The sequence below is a fragment of the Manis javanica genome, chromosome 10 (genome assembly GCF_040802235.1).
Source record: "Manis javanica isolate MJ-LG chromosome 10, MJ_LKY, whole genome shotgun sequence".
Lineage (NCBI taxonomy): Eukaryota > Metazoa > Chordata > Mammalia > Pholidota > Manidae > Manis > Manis javanica.
Window position 1 is genome coordinate 88,383,633 of NC_133165.1, and position 22,855 is coordinate 88,406,487.

Consider the following 22,855-nt stretch of genomic DNA (forward strand, 5'->3'; position numbering starts at 1 on the left):
CAAAAGGACACAAGAGCCAAAACGGGTTCCCATTAGACTACAATGAGACATATGAACACCAAAAACAGTATCTACAGCACGTAAAACACATTAAATAGATAAAAATTCCATAACTCACAGACTCTAAAACAAAAACACTCACAGTGCACTAACTCATTTCATTATTCTAAATATTGATGATGAGAATGCACCAAAAGCATTTATTCTGCCTCTCCTGGATAAACCAAATTTCAGAGTAATCAAATGGTTAATGAAAGAAAATTCTTCTTTATGGAAGGATTCCAGATAATAAATACAGAAGAATAACAGCATTATAAAATCACCATTTTACAAGCCTTAATCAAAGAACAGATCTAGGCAACGATCAACAATGGCTGCAAAAGCCGGTAAGCGGTAGGCTCATGGAGAACTTTTAGAAAAGGATGGATCATGTTGACAGTTCCAAAACAACTGATTAAAAGAAGGGAGTGGGAAGGATAGATGAAACTAGAGTGGAAAAAAATACTGATAATTGCTGATGAGGGTACATGGGAATTCATATTATTCTTTCCACATATGTGGATGTTAAAAATTTCCACAATAAAAAGTCAACTAAAAAAAGATATGACGCAAAATGACATAATTAAGATGAAAGAAAGCAATTTGGTAAGTACACAGGTGTTTCTACATTATTCTCTATCTATGCGTTTGAAATATTTCACAGTAAACAAGATTTAAGGTGAAGCTAAATACCAAACAATAAAACCAGACTGGGGTGAAAAAAAAACAAAAACAGACTGGGGTGGAGAGAAGGGATGTAATTTAAAGTATTCTATGGTTCTTGTATTGTTCAGCAAGGCAGAGATATTAATTTTACAGTTCAGTATGTATGCCTGTTAAAAAAATTTTTTTTGGTATCATTAATGTACAATTACATGAGCAACATTACGGTTACTAGACTCCCCCCACTATCAAGTTGTCTGTTAAAATTTAAGGATTAAGTACTAAAAAGAGAATTAGAATGTTTAACTTGAAAATCAGTAGAAGAAAAAAGGTGTCCCCCTCTTGCATGTGTATATATATGTATGTGTGTGTATATATATAAAAACAGAAAGCAAATAATAAGCAGTTTAAAAAAAAAACCTAAAATGGCAGAATAAGCCTAGAAGTATCAGTAATCACACTGTGTATGAACAAAATTAGGCCAATTAATAACCCTACAATGATGGCCTTGAAGTGTTCAAGTGAAAGGAAGAGTCGCACATCTCACTTTAAATCAAAAGATAAAAATGATTAATCTTAGTAAAGAAGTCATGCCAAACACTTAGCCAAGCTGTGAATGCAAAAGGAAAGTTCTTAAAGGAAATTAACAGTGCTACTCTACTGAACACATGAACAATAAGAAAGCAAACCAGCTTTATTCCTGATAGGAGATAGTTTTAGTGGTCTGGATAGAAGATCAAAACAGCCACATTCCTTTAAGCTAAAACCTAATCCAGAGCAAGGCCCTAACTCTCTTCAATTCTCTGAAGACTGAGAGAGATAAGGAGGCTGCCGAAGAAAAATCTGAAGCTAGCAGAGGTTGGTTCGTGAGGTTTAAGAAAATGTCTCCATAACATTGGGCAAGATGAAGCAGCAAGTGCTGACGGAGAAGCTGCAGCAAGATGTATTAATGAAGGTGGCTACACTAAACAACAGGTTTTCAATGTAGACAAAACAGCTTTCTATTAGCAGATGCCATCTAGGACTTTGACAGCTAGAGAGCAGAAGTCAACACCTGGTTTCAAAGCTTTGAAGTTCTGCTGACTCTCTTGTTAAGACCTAATGCCAACAGTGACTTTCAGTTGAAGCCAATGCTCATTTACATTCCAAAAATCCTAGCGCCCTTAAGAATTACGTTAAATATACTCTGCCTGTGCCCTATGAATGAAACAGCAAAGCTTGGATGATAGCACATTTGTTTACAACATGGTTTAACTGAATATTTTAAGCTCACTGTTAAGACCTAGTGATCAGAAAAGATTCCTTTCAAAATATTACTGCTCATTGACAATGCACTTGGTCACCCAAGAGCATTGATGGAGATGGACAATGAGATGAATGTTGTTTTCATGCCTGCTAACACAGCATCCATTCTGTAGCCCATGGATCAAGAGCCATTGCAACTTTCAAGTCTTATTATTTAAGAAATACATTTCATAAGGCTATAGCTGCCATAGAGATTTCTCTGATGGATCTAGGAGGAGTAAACTGAAAACTCTCTGGAAAGGATTCACCATTCTAGATGACATGAAGAACATTTATGATTTGTGGGAAGAGGTCAAAATATCAGCATTCACAGGAGTTTGAAAGTTGATTCCAACCCTCATAGATGACTTTGAGGGGCTCAAGACTTCAGTAAAGAAAGTAACTACAGATGTGGTGGAAACAGCAACAGAACTAGAATTAGAAGTGGAGCCTGGAAATAAGACTGATTTGCTGCTTTCTCATGATAAAACTTTAACGGAGAAGGAGTTACTTCTTATGAATGAGCAAAGAAAGTGGTTTCTTAAGATGGAATCTATTCCTGGTGAAGATGCTGTGGAGATTATTGATTGAAATGAAAACAAAGGATTTAGAATATTACATAAACTTAGTTATAGAGCAGTGGCAGGCTTTGAGAGTATTGACTCCAATTTTAAAAGCTGTACTGTGGGTAAAATGCTAGCAAACAGCATCACATGCTACAGAGTAAATGGTCATCAAAGGAAGAATCAATTGATCAATTGATGGGCAAACTTCATTGTTGTCTCATTTTAAGAAATTGCCACAGCCATCCCAACCTTCAGCAACCACCATCCTCATCAGTTGGCAGCCACCAACACTGAGGCAAGACCCTCTATCAGCTAAAAGACTGTGATTCACTGGAAGCTCAGATGGTGGTTAGCATTTTTAGCAATAAAGCATTTTTAAATTAAGATATGTACATTGCTTTTGTAGACATAAAAAAGCTACTGCACACTAAAAGGACTACAGTACAGTATAAACAACTTTTATATGCCCTGGGAAACAAAAAAATCCACTTGACTGGTTTTACTGAGGTATTTGCTTTTTTGAGGTGGTCTGGAACCAAACCCACAATATCTCTGAAGCATGCCAGTAATCATTTCACTGTATATATGTATGTCAAAACATCATTTGTCCACCTTAAATATACACAGCTTTTATTTTAAAAACTAATTTAAAATTAAAAATAAAAAAGAATGCCCTTTCCCAAGATCCAGGACTCCTCACCTTTCCTTCCCATCCCAATACTCAACACCCTCACCTCCAGTATCTGCCTGCTGTCTACCAAGCCTAATCTCTTCATGTTCTTTATCCCTGTTAATGCTGTCCATCAAAAGAAGCTCCAGACTTTCAGAACTTTCATTTCCTGTATTCTAATCCTCACAGTTCCACACACCCCTGCTCTCTCCCCATGTGTCACATACCTCTCTCCAAATTTTAAAACACTTCCATTGTGCCCTACATTTGCAACTTCTACTCTGAACATTCCCTTCAATTTCTTGTTCTAATTGAAACCTGGTTCTTCACTGAGGCTATACTCTCCCCCCAGCCCTCAAGTGGTAAAAGTCATCTTTCCCAAGCCCCTCAGACCACTGGGCTTGAGAGTGAAGAAAGTGTCTGCCTTGCTCCTCACTGATGCCTCTGAATCAATCTCCTTCCCTCTCCCCTAGAAAAACCTCTTCCTTGAATATCATGGTGAAAATTCTACTGCCCACTACTGGACTGTGATGGTTAATCTTTTATCAACTTGACTGGATCATGGGGTGTCCAGATATTTGGCTAAACATATTTGGATATGTCTGTGAGAATGATTTTGGATGAGATTAGCATTTGAACTGGCAGACTGAGTAAAGCAGATGACCTCCCCCAATGTGGGTGGCTATCATCCAATCTACTGAGGGCCTACTGGAACAAAAAGGCAGAGGAAGGCAGAATTCTTTCTCTTTGCCTGACTGCTGAGCTGAGCTATCAGTCTTCTGCACTTGTACTGGGACCTATACCATTGGTGTCCCCGGTTCTCAGACCTTCGGACTTGCACTGGTATTGACAGGACCAGCTTTTCTGGATCTCCAGCTTGCAGACAGCATACCATGGGGTTTCTCAAACCCCATAACCATGTGAGCCAACCCTTAATAATACATCTCTTTGTAGACACATATATAGAGACAGAGACATAAATATAGATGTACATACACATATACAGATGAAAAAAAAGATAGAAATCCTACAGGTTCTTTTTCTCTGGAGAATTCTAACACTATGACTCTCTACAACACTGCTCTTGTCTTAAGTCTAAGTGATTTCACATAGATGATTTTGTAACACCCCACCTCTCTGGAATTCTGTCTCACATCTCTGAATTCCTTGCCTTCAATGATCTTGTCTTTTGCTCACACAACCCATGATAATGCCTCCATGATCTCAATTTTTGTATCCCACTATCTGACCACCACCTATTATCTTTAGAGCTCTCTCACATACCCAAATTCCAACATCTTTTGATCCCACCAGGACCTTCAATTCATCTTTGCACCATCTCTTAGCCACTTCTTGTCCTCTCTTTCCTCCTTATCTGGTTTAAATTCCACAGTATATTATCATAATCATTCCCTTGCATGTATTCTCTATTCCCTTGACTCTCTCATGTTTTGTTCTATTTTGGTAAACCTCTGGTTAAATCCACTTCAAACATACACCCCTGCAGCTGAATGTGGCTGTAGCAAAAAAACCAAACTGACTAATCTCACTTTAAATTCACGACCACAAACCTCAAGAGGCCTTTAATGCCACCTGGCAATCATACACTATTTCCCTACTGCAGCCATTATTCTCCCACTCTCCTGAACAATTTCACACCTGTACTTTCTCCACAAACTTCTATCACCTCCTCCCCACCCTCACTCTCAGCTGAGCACTTTGATTCCTAATTCACTGATTCCTAATTTCTAATTCACCTGAAACAATCAGAAAAAAGGAATCAGAAACGCCTACTGACAAATTAATCCACCCATTTGATGGATGAGTTTGAGATATAATTTGAAGATGAAACTAACAAGAACTGGATATTGATATGATCTGAGGTGTGAGGAAGATAAAGGGATCAAAGATGACTTAAGGCTGCTCAAATACTACTTTTTCAACAGGCCTTCCCTTACCACTGTTTAGTGTCTGTGTCTCCCTCCCCCACACCTCTCTCTCTCTCTCTCTCTCTCTCTCTCTCTCTCTCACACACACACACACACACACACACACACACACACACACACACACACACACACACACACAGTCACATGCTTACAGAACATCCCTATTGCCTTTCCCATTTTTCTGTTTTGGGTTTGTTTTTTTTTCCAATACCAGTTACCACCAACTGACTTACTGCACTTTTTACTCCTCTGCTTAATATCTGCCTTGCCCTACTGGAATATAAAATGCAGCAGCCAAGGACATTTATGCTTAGTTCACTCCTGTGTATCAGACAGATAGCAAACAGTAAATCAAACTTTGTTAAGGAAATGAAATGTTTCTGGCATGAGGAAATGGATGGATGGTGGTGTCATTTACACAGAAAAGAATACCTTTAGAGTGGGAAGAATCAGTCTCTACAAAAGAGCTTATAATCTAGTGAGAGAAAGAAACTGAAACATTCAACACACTACAATTCTATGATTTGTTAAATGTATGATAAAAGCAAAATTAAAGAACTAATATTCTGATCCTACTTTCATCAAAAATCTATGCTTTCACACATACTTACACATTTGCACAAACACACAACACATATATATAAGTTTCTGTATCTATAAAGAAAAAATGCTAGAGGGAAAAAAAAAAAAGTATGCCTGTGAGGTAAGAACAGTAATATGAATGGGGAATGAGACTGAAGAGAGGGTGAGGAGACTCTCACTCTTCACTTTGTACATGTTTTACAATAAGCAATTACTTTTGACTTCAAAAAAGAAGGAAAACATTTTCTTCCCAAGAGGGAAAAAATTACATTTAACAGAGGATTAACATCCAGTGTAAAAAAACTTCTATAAAACAATTTAAAAATGGGCAGAGTATATAAAAATGCAGTTCACAAAGAAATATAGTCATTAAACATATAAACCACACTCAACCTCTAATCAGGAAAGAAAAAAAACATTTCAATTCATCAGATAATATCCAACATTGTAAGTGTACAGGTTCATTATGTACAATTAGTGTTACTGGTAGGAATGTAAATTGGTAGCTTTTTTTTCCCCAAGTAATTTAGTGAGCAACATAGTAAATAATGCTAAAATCAAGGGATAAAATAAATATCCATAAGTCCATAATGATGTGAACTATTAAATAAATAAATAAATGAGGGACAAAGTACAAGTCTCCTTATAGAAAATTTCTAATAAATACAGAAGTACTGAGAGAAACAAAATAACTACTAGAACATCACAGTAATAACTGCTGCAGGCCAGAGTCACGTAAGTGCTAAAATTAACAGGTGGACCTTTCAAAGAGAAACTGTATTTGCATAGCCTTGAAGTATCTCCCTAAAATATTTATTACTGTGGGAAGTTTATACACGTGTCCAAATTCTTTAATATTTACCCTTCCGAGAGGTGGAATTTACAAGTGTGGGCTGGACTAAGGGGATAGTAATAAACAGAACATGGAAAGAGAAAGGCAGAATTTTACAGGGAAGAAACCTAACACATATCACCTTAATCAAGCATCAAGGTTAACATTGCCAGTAGTAATAAAACATGCTGTTATCATCCACCCCCAATATGACACAACGAGAAGGGCACATCACCTCCGTGGTATTCTTCCCCAAAACCCATGCTTCTGTCTGATCATAAAAAAACATCAGACAAACCTACAGTAAGGGATAGTCTACCAAATATCTGGCCAGCAAAATTGTCAAGGGAGTGAAAAAGCCCAGAAGCTGAGAAACTGCCACAGATTCAAGGACAGTAAAAGAGACATGGCTAACTACAGTTTGGGATCCTGAACTGTATCCTCTAACTTTTTAGGACACTTGCGGATAACCTGGAGGAATCCAAATAAAGACTGTAGTGTAATAAACTGCAGTACCAACAGTGATTTCTTAGTTTTGATAAATGTACTCTGGTTATGAAAGAGGTTAACATTAGGGGATGTTGGGAGAAGAGTATATAGGAGCTCTCTGTAGTATGTTTATTCTTCTGCAAATCTAAAATTATTTCAAAATAATTTTTTTAAGAAAAAGCAACTTGGCAGAATTCACCGAAATCTTTAGAAAAATATACCCTTTCACCCAGGAATTCACTTCTAACAATCTAAAGAAACACTCACATTTGTCTAATAAGCATATACAACAAGTATTCATTGAAGCATTGTTAGTTAGAAAGTGCAATGGAGATATATATACACATATGCATAAGTTGGGAAATGATTAATACAATAGTATACACATATTATAGAATGAACACCATGAAGAGGTTACAATAATAAAATGGATCTGTACATACTGATGTGAAAAAAATCTCCAAGACATCTTAAGAGGAAGTTACAGAATAATATATAAAATATCATGAAAAAAATACAAAAAATATTTTTTATGTAAGCAAAACAACCGGAAAGGGTACATGCTAGCCTTATAACAGGATTACCTCTGGGAAGAGGAATGTTATTGTCGAGGAGAGTTATTATTTGGGAAGGACAGGGTTAGGGGTCAAGGTAAGGGGACCTTTCATTTTCACACTACATATTTCTATAATGCTTGAATGTTTTCAATATTTATAAACTACTTTGCAATAAAAAATGAGGAAAATAAGCATTTCATACACTATAAAAACACCTGTATCAACACAGAATAACACTGGAGGGATGTATAGGAGATAGGACTATCAGAGACTGCCTTTGGGGAAGAGAACTGGGGGAAATGTTCACCATCTACTTCTGCACTGTACAATTTTGTTTACCATGTGCAACACTACTTAAAAAAAGCTTGATGTGCATTATTAAAAGTACACTATGATAAATGTCATTATGAAAGTATGTAACAGATTTAGAAGCCCTAAAGGCAAGTTTGGCCTGCCTGAGAGACCTCAGAAAGGTGAGTCAGCAGCAGACTTAGAAGGCACTCCAGGCAGAGTTCATGAACCAGGCAAGGCACAGAGAATCACAGAGAGAGAAGGGTACAGAGCTGAGGCAGAGAATAAAGCTGGGGAGTAGGCGGCAAGAGGGCCTTCAATGGGGGATTTGAATAATCACCACTTCCTAAAAGCATGCACTTCCCTTTACTGCCTTTTTCAAAAAAAAAAACAAAAAACAAATTTTGGCTTATACAGTTTTGTGTATATTCTGCTTTAAGCTTAGGCACTACTCTGAATAGGTAGAAATGAGTGTCTACCCATAAACCTGGAAGAATACATCTATCAGTTCAAGATGGTACAATCCTGACTACAGGGTAAGATTCGAAATTAATAACTACTTTGATCTCCTATTCTCATCTGTCTTTTTTTGCCCAACCCATAAAGCCAGGTTGCAATAAGCATAAACCAATGATAATACATCAACTCATACATGTGTTCCCTTCTTTTCAAAAGTTCACCCTATGCCACTTGGTTTTTATGAAAGACCTACACTAATACCTGTTTTCACTAAAAAATAAATACAAAGAGGATTTTTGCTTTTATGAAGAAAAGGGAAAAGCAAAAACCATGGTGTTTGTTTTGCAGCAATAAAGGCAGCGCGCACCCTGAGCGGTGAGAGCAGCCCCACCAAGCTGCTTCCCCAGGAAACACATTCAGCATCACAGCATTAAGCCACCAGAGCTTTCTGAACTGTGTGTGTGAGCATCTGGGCTTTATCTCAATTAATTTTGTGCACTTCTTGGCCAAATAGGTCCTAAGGTATCTGAAAAGCTTAAGAGAGGTTATTTTCTGAGTTTGGGAAGGCTCAAAAATTCTCCCACATACATTAGCAATAATTGCTTCTTTGCTTTATACAGTTTCTGCTTACGAAAGGTTTCATAGGAATACTCTACTCTCAGATAGCAGGGGAAAGCTATACTAGGAAAAACAAAAAGTAGGCTTCCCCTGACTCAGTCTTCAAAAAAATTGTGATTGTGGCATTTATAACAAAGGTCTCCTAACAGTAGAATGAAGAAAGACAACCTATCTCAACTAGAAGGCACTACTGCTTTATAGCTCTTAGGACTGAATTTAACATTGAGGATATACTGATATTTGCATATGCATTTCTAATTTCTTGATTTGGGGGTATCAATTAAAAGCAAAGTATCAACAATGACATAGTCAAACCTTCATTGACAACAAATGATAGCTTTTATTTTCTCTACTATTTGGAAAAGCTAGGCAAAGTTTCCTTCCAATTAAGGTTTCATGTAGCAAAAATAATTACAACTATAGTATTAGCTAATATTTGAGTGCACCCTATGCACACTTATCTAAGTGTTTCACAGCCATTAAAATTCAATGGTACAACAAAAAGAAAATCCAATTTAAAAATGGGCAAAGGACTTGGACATTTCTCAAAAGAAGATACACAAATGACAAACAAGTACATGAAAGATGCTCAACATCACTAGGCACAAAGGAAATGTATGAGATAACACTTCATCCAAGACGGCAGCAATTTAAAAAAAGGAAACTAACAATGTTGACAAGGATGTGGAGAAAATGGAACCCTCACACATTGCTGGTGGGAATGTAATTAGTGTAGCTGCTATGGAAAACAGTATGGCAGTTCCTAAGAAGTTAAATTTAGAAATACTGTAAGACCCAGAATTCCCAAAACAATTGAAAACAGGTATTCTATTCAACAAATACTGGTATATGAATGTTCACAGTAGCATTACTCACAAAAGCCAAAAGGTGGAAATGACACAACCATCCGTCAACAGATAAATAGATAAACAAAAGGTGATTATACCCATACAATAGAATATTCAGCTATAAAAGAACAGAAGTATTCATACATGCTAGAACAGGGAAGACCCTAAAAAACATTATGCTAAGTGAAAGAAACCAGACAGAAAAGGTCGCATATTATCTGGTCTCATTTATCTGAAATATCCAGAATAGGTAAATTTGTAAAGACAGAATGCAGATTAGCAGTTACCAAGAGATGGAGGAGGGGAGCATGAGGAGTGACTGTCTAATGGGTCCCAGGTCTTTGGGGGATGCAAAAGTTCTGGAACTACACAGAGTGATGGTTGTACAACACTGTGTATGTACTAAATACCTCTACATTGTATACATTAAAATTGTTAGTTTTATATTATGTGAATTTAGTCTCAAAAAAAAATTCAGCATGAGATGTGGTGGGGATTACTACTGCACACCAATTTTGCAGATTAGGAAACACAGGCTCAGAGAAACTAAATGACCTGACCAAGTCCACAGAAGGAGTACATAGAGGAGTAGAGATTCAAAGCCAGATTTATGCACCAGATCTGTGATCTTTTTTAATACTGATAGCCCATTTTACTTCCTGTATTACAAATACCTTCTTGAAATACTTAACACATATAGCAAGCATTCAAACGTTTTTCAGTGAATGAAGAGGGATACAGAAGGTAAGCAGTAACTAGAGCTCATACATATAAAACATTTTCAAACAGAAAAAGTACCCTCAATTTCAATCAAAGGTAGCTAAGTGAACTGAAAATATTTCATGGCATTGACACATTTTTCAAATACATATACAGATAATGTTTTTAAGATGATTATACAAATTCATAGGTGTAACTGGAAAAAAATATGTAAAAAAACAAATGGTTCCTGACACATTGGACACATTTCACACTTTAGAACAGAAGCCCATTTTCTTCATCAGCTGAACTGTCTAAAAGACTTTCTAAAGTACTTTTATTACTAAGTTGAAATGTATTTTAATGTGCTTGTCACATGTCATGATACATAAATATAAATAGGCAGAAGCTAAGAGACAGCCATGAAAACTGGGTAAAATCATTTCCTTCTGAATCATTACCAGCTCAACTATCCTGCAAACAGAAAAGAAAAAGTAGAGGAACCATTATCCCTCAAACATAAGGCCAAGTTCAAGTAAACTCCTAACAAAACCAACACTTAAAAGTAATCAATCTTCATCAAAAAATTAAACATAGAATTAACGTGTGACCCAGTAATCCCCCTTCTGGATATGTACCCAAAAGAACTGAAAGCAAGAACTTGAACAGAAATTTGTACACCAATGTTCACAGCAGCGCTATTCACAAAACAAACAGGTGAAAACCATCCAAATGTCTATCAACACCTGAGTGGATAAACAAAATTTGGCATATACATACAATGGAATATTATTCAGTCCTAAAAAGAAGTGGAATTCTTACACAGGCTAAAACACTAATGAAACTTGAAGGTATTGTGTGTATGCCAGACACAAGTGGACATATACTATGATTCTATTTATACAAGGTACCTAGGTAGTCAGGTTCAGAGACAGAAAGTGGAATGGTGGTTGCCAGGGGCTGGGTGAACAGAGGGATGGGGAGTTATTGCTTAATAGGTACAGAGCTTCAGTTTGGGAAGGTAAAATGTTCTGGAGATGGATAGTGGTGATGTCACACAGCAGTGTGAATGTACTTAATGTCACTGAACTGTACCCTTAAAAATGGTTTAAAGTGGTAAATTTCACGTTATGTGTATTTTGCCACAATTTTTTTTAAAGTAACCAAGTAAGAATGATGATCAAACCTTTATGGCAAACTCATATCAAGAAAAGTGGCAAAAGTCTATAAAAGGCATGCTTCACTGTCATCCTTCAGAGCCTACATGACTTAACTTGAAAGTCAAAACCTTCTGAGGAGAGATGGACATGCCATTTTCATGTTGCCACAGACATACAATAAGCAACCGAGGAAACCAAATTATATCCTACAGGTCATTTGCTAAATAATGAATGGGCTCCCCTTCCAAATAACTAAACCAAAAAAAAAAAAAAAAAAACCAAGCCTTTCCTTCCAATTTTCAGTGGAAGCAGCAAGACTGAAATAATGTTTTACTTCTAACAAAGAAGTACAGATCTTAAAGAGTGACTTTAAGTTCCTAACTTTAATATTGTGGCTCTATAATGGGAAACTGTAAGCAGCAAAATAATAATAAATACAAATTTCCTTCACCGTCATTATCAAGTTACTTAACTTTTCTGAGCCTCATCTGAAAAATGGAGATAATGCTTACAACTACCTTCTATGGATTTGAAGATCTTATGAAGTAATACATATAAAACACACTGATTTCAGTGTGTAGAATGCATACATGCTCTAAAAATAAAAATTCCCTGCCCTCCCCACCATTCACTAGTATCTGTAGTCCTTTGCTACTCCTGGATCAGCCTTCTGGGGCTATGCTGATGTTTTTGGCCAGTAACCTATGGCTCCTCCCTCAGGCCCCAGCTGTTTCTCAGTTCTAGTTGTTTTCCTCCAGGTTTCTAAGAGGATCCTGTCTATATTTAGAGATAATGCCAGTACCAACTGTGGACTCAACACATGCTTGGAGGGCATTTGAGCACTCAGCAGTTTTCAATTATTTTCCAGAGTAACTGGTTTTGGCCCCCCAACTGGCTGTCTTGACTTCTACAGAGTACCACATATGCATGGTACTTTGGCAGCACACTTGATTAAACAGAAAATTAAGTGTGCCCCCAGGACTATCCTTAGCAAGAAGATGGGTTAGCCCTATTATCAGGACCCCAGATTTGCTAAATCACAGAAGCAATAAACATTCAATTAACTCTACAAATGCAGCACACTAACCCAATCTTCATCTAAATCACTGTTATCATATCAAACCCAAGTTTCAACCAATTCCTGCTGTCTGTACTATAACCAAGACTGGGAGAAGGGAGCTAGCAGGAAGAAAAACCAGGCAGTGAAGATTTAAAGAAGGCATCCAAAAGAGCTGAGTCTGAATTCAGTTTTACTTCCTAGCTCTGTGACCTTAGTAAATTAGTCTCTTAATTCGTAAAATATGAAATACTTGTGAGGATTAAATTAATGAGATAATGCATGCAAAACAATCATAGCACTTTGCCTAGCTTACAGTGGTAAGGGGTAAATAAAGAGCCACATTATCAGAAATGAAGACATTGCACCCATTTCTTGCTTTGTTCAGTTTTTGTAACATATAAGAGAAGTGACAATTTAGACCACTATTTTTGAGCCTTCTTAAAGTAGCCTAATGCTATGGAGACCTAGATAAGAAACTGATGAATTCCCAGAAATCTTAGATGAGTTGGCAAAACTTAATGCCCAACAAATAAAAAGCTTAACCTGGACTATTCATGAACACATACGGTAACAACAATTTCAAAATCAACAGTCTTGTATCTAGTACCTCTCAGAATTTGGTCTAGAAAGCCAAAGAATCAAAATTTGTTCGAGAAAGCATCAAGGAAATACAAAGATCAATAACCCCAGAAATACTTTCCCATAATATTTTCAAATCTCCTTAATTCAAACTGGAAGGTATGAGGCAGCCTAATGATTCCAAATCAGCATCAAGAATTACTGAAGCAGAGCCCACTCTCTCCCATGAGCATAAAACCAATAGCAGCTGGTACATCAACATATCTCAGCAAGAAACTGCAATTCTAACAAAGTATAGATAACTTCGATTTTATCAAGGCTATTTATCACCTTTTGGTCTAAATGAAAACAAACTCTTAGTTCTCCCTCAAACGCCCTGAATTCTGCATTACCACTGACCTAACTCAAAGCAAGATGCCTATTTTTGGTGATCTGTTCTCTCCTGCTTCATTAACCACAGTTCACTAAATTGGGTACAGTAACCTGCTGACTAAATATTTAGAAATAAATATAAGCATGCCTTATCAATGAATGGACTATAAATGATAACTAAATTACTAAAAGAGCGGCTTGTACTCTTAGCAGAGGGGCAAGCCTGAGAAAGATCTACCTTCTAAAATAACCCAAGCATCCTGCACGAATTAGGGAAAAAATGCCATTCTAGTCCACCTACCCTACACTCTCTAAGTGGGTCTACCTTTCTGCTTTAATCCAAGCCCAAACCACATTTATTTCTCTGTCCCTCTTTGCCTTATTTTCTGTTCCGTTCCTCCCCCAACCCCCGCAAATTTAAGAATGTTCTTTTTTCAAATCCCATTATGCACCCAAATCCTAAGGACGACCTTACACATCCCCACCGCATTTCCAATTCATCGTAATTCTCATCCCAAATAACCTACTTTCATTCTTTTCGATCTCTTGTTTCTTAAAATCCAATACCCCACACACGCTCACAGCAGAGTCTCCCCTCACTCCATTGTTTCCCCGGCCTAGTCTCTGGAAACCCCCCAACTCGGACCCGTGAGCTTCAGCCCGCTCCACTGACCCCCGAAACCTTTCACCATCTGGGCACTCCAGGTCCCAAAGGGCTCGAGTCCCACTCCTCTCCGTACCCCAACCCCCAACAACTACCCCAACCCCCAACAACTACCCCTCCCCCTGTGCCCTCCCTCAAGTCCGTTCTCTGCACCTCTGTGGCCCCCTTGATCCCCCTCACACCCAGCACCCTCAGCCTCACCTACCCGGCGCCACCGCAGTCGCCGCGTTCCCCAGTTCCGGGCTCGGTGTCCCGGACGCTCTGGGGTCTGAGAGGAGGAAAGGAGCTCCTCCGCCTCCTTCTCCTCCTCTTCTAGAGCAGCCGCCGTAGCCGCCGCGCTCCTCCCCCAGCTCTCCCGGAGCCGGACACCGCCCGCCCCCAGCGGCCCCCAGCCCCCACCGCCCGCACCACCCCTTTCCCGGCTTCCCTCCTCTACCTGGCGGTGGGCAGGGAATCGCAGCCCCGGCAGACGGCCAGAGCGTCAGCCGATCCTCACCGGTCTCGCAGGGATTCGAGCTCTTCGCCCTGCCCCGAGCCCGCTCAGGCGCGTGCGCGCCAGCCAGTCAGCCGACGCACAGGGCGCGTACTCGCGCCGGCGCGAATCTGCGCCGAGCTCAAGGCCGTTGCAGCCAATGGACGCTCGAGGGAGCGCGCGGCTGGGACCCGAGAGTAGAGAGGCGCGGGGCTGGAGGAGGATCCCCGGCCCGTCGAGTTACCGCTCATCTAGTGACCGGCCGCTCGCGCCCTGCCCTGCCCGCCGGGTCTCTCGCCAGAGATGAGGAAGCTCGGCCGTCGCCCCGAATGGGGAATAAAGAAGAAGGGAGGGGACTGGAGGGGTGGGTCGGGAACAGACTAAATGGCCATAGAGACGGGTACGACGTGAGGTCGGGCCCACGTGCAGAAGGGCTCACACCCAGAAGGAGCAGGGCGGCACGGGGACTGGGGGCTAGCGCGAGTTGGGAGTGCCGGGAAGAGCCGAAACTCCCCCGGAGATTGCCGAAGGTGGGCGCCCCGAGGGGGCTTTTCCCACTAGGGCCGGGACACTGTCTCTCTGGCCACGTTCCCTTTCGCCTCTCAGGACTCGGTCCCGAGGACGTTCCGCCACTGTACCCTTCGCCTCCTTCCTACCAAGTTTTACTCCCAAAGGCCACTTCAGAGTCACCGGCTGCGGGAAGCGGCCGGACGTCAGGACTTCGTGCCGCTCAGCCTCCTGGGAATCGGTAAGGCTGGCGCGGGGTGTCGGAAGGATGCCCCGCCTGGCCCCGGATCCCCGGGGGGTTGGCGGGGAGCGAATTGGGTTCTCCAGCCCGCTGTATCCGCCCATCACACTGCCCAAGCCCATCTCTGAGTCGGTGTTCTGGTCTGCTCCGCTGTCTGCACCCCTTTATGCGGCTTTAGTCAGTCAGGCCGCCCGTCGAATCTTTATGTTGAATAATCTTCTGTCTTCGGGGTCAGATTCCCAACCGCCCCACAGTCAGAACCATCTCTAATATTTGTGCATCTTTTCCCTGGTGTCCAGCATGTGTGAAGCATTCATCCCATTATCAAATGGTCCGCAGTCTGTTTAGTAGTGGCTAGAAGCTGAGGATTTAAACAATCTGCATTGAAAGGGTTAATCAGAACCTGTCCCCATATTGTTACCTTTTGAGGCCAAGGCATAAGCGGCCCTGGAGAGGCACAAACAACAAGCCCTGGAGTGTATATGCGTGTGTATAGACAGACACCCCAGGCACAATGTAGTTGGTTTCTACACGTTATTGTAGTCACAGTCGTGTAATGAAGTAGTGTCGAAAATCTCAATGAAGTGTTCGGTCTTTTGGTTTTTATCTCTACATGGGGTTGGTCAAAAATCTCCTGGAGCCCACTGACCCCTAGTTAATCATGCCTGATCTAATCCAACCATGTAATTTACAGATCTAAAGAAACAGAAGCCTTGGTCATTCACCTAGTTAGAACACTACACTATGTGTTGTTTATTATTGAATCTTCTTTCAAAGATTCAGATAAAAGCAAATCATCCAAATATCTGCTCTCTTTTCATTCACTAAACTGACATAAGTACCCAAGAACAATAGGCATTGTGGGTATTGGGTTACTTACAAAGAAGAATAAAACAAAATCATTATCTCCAAGGAGAATATTCCAATTGAAGAGGATAAAAGCTATTAAATAATTAACTTTAATAACATGTGGTAAGTGCTAAAACAGAAAGGTACAAAGTGTAGGAACACAGGAATGAGTGACTAATTCTTCCACAATTCTTCCTTCCTATAGGGAGAGGAATGAGATGATGTGACCCTAGTTAATAGGAAACTTCATACTGTAAGTGGAATCTGAGCCAATAGGATCCAAAATCTTATTTCATAAGCACTTGATATCACCTACCAAAAGTCATTCAAGAAATGCTTTCATTGTAGGGCTGGTTGCTACTGCAAAACCAATAGTTTCTTTAGGAGAAAAATAAAGTCCTGTCTTAGAAACCTTATAGACTGTTAGGAAGAATATGATACCTCTCCTAAGACAGCCTGTAGTCTAATGGGAGAAAGTTTTTATTTGTGGATATCTCACTCAAAGAGAAGGCAGGTGGATTAAGACGCACAACATGTAGGCCAGATCTATGAGAGCTGTCAAGACATCATGGAATTCTAATGAGATGAAGAATATCATATTTAACAGATCTCTTCTAAGGGACACTTCTGAGTGTGGTTGAGAAGAGCATTTTCCCCAGTTTCTGAGGTTGCAATAGTCATCTCCTCACAAGGATTTTACTCAAAAACCAACAGCCTTCCAAGGAGGGTGAGTCACATAGAGCACTTCTTGCTGAGTGGGTGGTGAGATTTGCAAGAGGGGCACTGCAGGTCATGGAGCACATTTGCCCTTTGGCCATGCAGCATTCAACCTCTAAAAGGACATTGAACAAATGTTTCAAAAATACCATTTAGACTTTGGTTATAAAGGTTAATTTTATCATTGTTCTTTTTTGGCATACTTTCCATTTTGTATACTATACTTCACAATAAAACGAAGTGATCAGTGCCTGCTTTGAATAATTACAAATTTAATTTAAAGTCTGTCTATAAAGAAATGCTGTAACTCCGAGAAAGGACTAGTGGTCACCAAAGGGGAGGGGCTGGGGAGGGTGGGTGGGGAGGGACAAGGGGATCGAAGGGCACTATAATCCATGCCCACAATATAGGTAGGTCATGGGGAAGGCGGTACAGCACGGAGAAGACAAGTGATGACTCTATAGCATTTTACTACGCTGATAGCGACTGCAGTGGGGCGCGGGGGGAGAACTTGATAATATGGGTGAATGTTGAAACCTCGATGTTGTTCATGTGAAACCATCATAAGATTATATATCAATGATACTTGAATTAAAAAAATAGTAAAAGAAATGTAATAAATTCAACATATAATATTTGTGTCCCACTCTAAAGAAAACACAAAAAACAACCAAATTTCTGAAATGATTAACTGCTAAGTATAATAAAAGAAGATTGTTTTGAAATAACATCTGTATGTTTTAGTTCAGCCTTAAGGGAATTAATTTATCCCAGATTACTTAATGACTGGCATGACATAATCATCACCTTGGCAGATATATTCTGCAGATTTTAATAAGACCTGCTTTGATATGTTTTCAAACAGATCCTGAACTTTTCTCATTTTTGTGTTTGCTTGAGTTGATATTTTGTATCCATAGCTATTGATTGCCAGATGTCATGTTTTTATTAAGGGGGAAAAAAAGCTGAAGTTAAACTAATCTGAGAGGTAATGAAAGTTTTACTCATTATCTTGGAGACTTATAATCAATGACTATAAATAACGTGATTTTAAACCACAACAGGTGTGAAGACCAGCAGAGAACATCTTATAAGGGTGTACTTTTCCCTTTTTTTGGACTACGTCTAATACCTAAGAATATTCATGTTGGCAGTACCAACAACCGGTCTTAGAAAATTAGCTTCATAGGATGGTAAATAGATGCCAAATAGACTATTCCAAATCCAAATAAGTTTGGGGAACTTTGGGTAAAATCAAGTTAAACTGGTTTCTATAGTTCCCAGAGCATTTAATATGGTAATGTGCTCCATTACGTGAAGGGAATGCAGGACAGAGTATGCAGCTGTTCTCCCAAGCGACTTCTGTGCAGGATTAATGTTTCTTTTAACATCTTTCTGTAAAGTTCTATTAAAGGAGTCTGATTAAGTTAACATTTCCCATTTTACAGATAACAAAACAGGTCCAAAGACATGGGTAACATACCCAAATTCAGTTGTGTATTAGGTGTCTGTAGCTGGAAAAGACCTTTAAAATATCAAAGGTTGAACTGCTACATCACAAAATTAGTGGCAATGTCAGAAACAAAACTCAGATTTCAAACACTCAGTTCAGTGAGAGTGCCTTGCAAGTTCATTAAAAACTTGAATTTTATCTTTAGTGGATTTTTTCTATAAGACATATAACTAATACTGCTTTACTGTAAGTTCATTTACGGAATTTTGGGATACTCTTTCATTTATATAGTCTGTCATCGTTTTTTAAAAATTGGTAATACCGAGGATAAAGAGAAAGGGGAACCGTCCTACACTGCTGGTGGGAATGTAAACTAGTTCAACCATTGTGGAAAGTAATATGGAGGTGCCTCAAAAAACTAAAAATAGAAATACCATTTGGCCCAGGAATTCCACTCGTAGGAATTCACCCATAGAAAACAAGTTCTCAGATTCAAAAAGACATATGCACCTCTATGTTTATTGCAGCACTATTTACAATAGCCAAGATATGGAAGCAACCTAAGTGTCCATCAGTAGATGAATAGATAAAGATGTGGTACATATACACAATGGAATACTATTCAGCCATAGGAAAGAAACAAATCCTACCATTTGCAACAATATGATGGAGCTAGGGGGTATTATGCTCAGTGAAATAAGTCAGGCAGAGGAAGACAATACCAAATGATTTCCCTCACTTGTGGAGTATAACAAGGAAGCAAAACTGAAGGAACAAAACAGCAGCAGACTCACAGACTGCAAGAAGGGACTAGCAGTTACCAAGGGGGAGTGGTGGGGAAGGGTGAGTGGGGAGGAAGGAAGAAGGGGATTGAAGGGTATTAGGATTGGTACACATCATTTGGTGGGGGTCACCAGGAAGACAGCATAGAACAGAGAAGACAAGTAGGGTCTCTGTGACATCTTACTACACTGATGGACAGTGACTGCAATGGGGTATGGGGGGACTCAATATGGGTGATGTAGTAACCACATTGTTTTTCATATGAAACCTTCATAAGAGTGTATATCAATAATACCTTAATAAAAAAATTGGTAATGCCTATCCTCTGTAAAATGTTTTACGGTTTGTAAAGTGCTCACAATACATTGTCTCATATGATTGTCTCAACCCCTGTGATGCAGGTATCACTATCCCCATGTAACAAATGAGGAAACTGAGGCTCTAAATTGTTAAATAGCAATTTAATACGTTTAGTAAATGTCCTTATATTTGCATTGGAAGAATACAGTCCCTGCACTCAAGGAGCTTTGGTATAGTTAAGAAAAAAACTTAGAAACATGACAGAGATCAATTATATGGCGACATGTAAGAAAATGCTTGATAGAATGATACCAGCCAGATAAGAATGCTGAAGGAATTCAAGGAGATAAGATCACTGGAGTTAGAATTAATCAGTGAAGGCATCATTAATAATAAACGTTAAGGCGGATTGTAGAAGAAGTATAAAGATTTTGTTTAGCAGTGAGGGAAAAGAATTATAGGAAAGAAGAGTGACACTGGTAAAGGGATGAACACCAGAACAAGAAACACATGATGGAAAAGAATTAGAATTTGGAGGGAGATGGATCTAAAATGATCAGTCTCTTGGCTGTGCAAGAAGTCAGCTGGTAAGAGGCAATGAGTTCCCAGTCACTGAATATAAAATAACATGGCACCACTTGCCCAGATTGAGCAGCTATTTGCTTTCCAGCCAAAATTACCCAGAAGAGCAGTAAACTTACACTCCCTGCTGACCCCAGGAGTGAAAAAGAGAAAGTATCAAGAGAGGCCAGGTCCAAAATGGTGATTAAGGAAGGAGAGGTAGGGGGTAACATGGGCCTTGCTGGCCCTCAGATCTGTGACTGGGAGACATATGAACTGAAGACATTCATACTTACCCCATACATTTCCTACTTCTTCCCTGATACTAATTCATCTGAAAGGTGGCTGACCTTGTGATAGCAGGAAAACTCCCCTTTAAGTGGTGCTTGCAAAACCAGACTGTCATGCTAACTCAGTCACTGCCCAGCAAAAGATGTTCCCCAAAACCTTTCTCAGCCCAGAAATGGGACTAATGTCTGGCACAGAATGGGTTAAAACGATTCCCTTCCAACTTTCCCGTACAGGGCATTCATTGCTCTGTTCTGTTTAAACTTGTCATTGATGTTTAAACCCAAGGTCTTTACTTGAAGTTATAATAGTTTGCAAATAAGCAGATGGACTATGGAAAGGGTAGATGAGAGGTGGGGAGACAAAAGAGAACTGGAAAGAAAAGGAAAAGGAAGAGAGCAACATAGTATTGAAATTAAATCTCATTCAGCTGGAACCCTACTAAATTTTTTACTTTTTTTTTGTTCAACGTCACCTTAGCAAAACAAACAAACCCAGTCAGTTGAACACGTTCAGTCCCTTCCAATGACTGAGAGAAAGAGATGGCAAGGAACATGAAAAGAGGCTAAAAACCCAGCTTCTCACGGTGTGAACTTCAAAAGCCAAAACATTGGCAAGCAAAGCTCTAACATTTGACTACCCTGGAATCAGTCCTCTCGGAGATCCAATTAATCCAATGACATCTAGAAAACATGCTTCATTTGGATCTTGCCCTGAATAACTCCCAAATCCAACTTCACAGTGGCTCTCTCCGTCCCAGAAAAAGGGGAGGACTGAGCTCTAGTATTGAACCTGCTAAGAACTTACCACTGAGATCCTCAAAAAAAGTGAAGGGGCATATTTTCCTCTTTTGACAGCCTTAAGGTGCCACCTGCAGTTGTGAGCTAAGATTGCAGTGAACCAGCCCTGCCTGCTAGATTGTTCAGACCACCCACTCTTAAGGAAAAAAGAAAACAAAGAAATACTAAAATACTAAATTCATGCCAGGGAGTCCTCAAAACCTCCTGGGTCCTAGAGTAGATGCAAAGATAGCTTTAAGACACAGTGCCTAGGAAGATATCCAAGGGCCTATAAGATCAATGAGCGACCAAAAAAAGCTAATAAATTCTTAGACTGCTTGATTTAAAGGATGATATATTGTCCAGACCTTGAGAACTTAATAGCCCACAGTACCCTGTTCTGTCTGAACACATCTGAGAATTGCATTTAGTTCTGGGCACCACAATTTAAAAGCAATATTGACAAGAGCCATAAAAATGTTCATACCCTTTGACCCAGTAATTCCACCCATGGGAATTTATTCTGAAATAATTCAAAAGAATAGATGAATTAGAAGCATGAAGATATCGATGCGGCATTCTTTATAACAACAAAAAATATATATTAATGGCCTAAATGTCTCTTGAAAAGGGAATATTATACAGCATTAAAATATAATGATGTGCTATTTGAAAAATTAAAATAAAAAATACGTAGTGATAATGCATGCTACAACATGGATGAATCTTGAAAACATTATGCTATGTAAAGGAAGAAACATGGGGGTTTTTTTTGGATGGTGAAAATGTTCTAGAATTAGTGTTGATGGTGGTCTGACCTCATGAATATACTGAAAAACACTCAGTTATATATTTAGAGTTTATTTTTATCACATATGAATTATATCTCAGTTTATATGTGTGTGTGTGTTCAAGTAATATGTAAAAATGCTTATGATTCAGTGAAGGGGAAAAATGGTACAAAACTGATATGATTGAGTCATGTAAAATCCTTGATGATTGAATCATGTTAACATTTAATTATGTACATTTAATGTTGAGGACTAGATGAGAACATGAGTAAGTGAAAACAGTTTGATGTAGGTGAATTTTTTTATTTTGGGAGTGGGTAGGTGGCCATTATATTGTTCTGGAAGCAATTACATGCTTTATTTTCTTCCCAAGGCAGTGTCCACAAGAGCGCAGACAGAAAATGACAAACCAAACCGTTTAACACAAGCCCCGGCTGAAGAGTTAAGAACCCAGAATCCAATGCTGAAAGCAATCTTAAAGGTCATCTGAATCCCAGTTCCTCACATTACAAGGAAAAAACTGAGGCCCAGAGTGGTCTCACCTTTTCCATCTGTCTTCTTTCTACCAAACTATAGCACTTCCTTAAAAAGCTGATGTTTAATCTGGAAAAGGAAGGAGTTAGAAGGATATGAGAGGAAGGGCAGGTTCTTATCAGGAAGGGATTTTTTGTTGGGTTTGTTCTTTGTAACTAGAGACGGTAGATCTAGAAAGAAATTACAGGGAAGCAAATTT

The 22,855-nt window shown here is 39.3% G+C and overlaps 1 protein-coding gene across 6 annotated transcripts in view; it reads right to left on the reverse strand.

The window, feature by feature from the left end:
- The window catches only part of SPATS2 (spermatogenesis associated serine rich 2), a 166,492-nt gene that overhangs the window by 137,056 nt on the left and 6,581 nt on the right, over positions 1 to 22,855 (reverse strand). The window contains exon 1 of one of the 6 annotated variants that reach the window (XM_036992029.2): positions 14,818 to 14,958. The exons of 1 other annotated variant lie outside the window; for it this stretch is intronic. The gene's annotated coding sequence lies outside the window, so the exon portion shown is untranslated. Of the gene's footprint in view, positions 1 to 14,586; positions 14,742 to 14,817; positions 14,959 to 22,855 lie in introns of those variants that run through there. 4 more of the 6 variants (XM_073213567.1, XM_073213565.1, XM_073213564.1 and 1 more) reach the window with 4 other exon arrangements.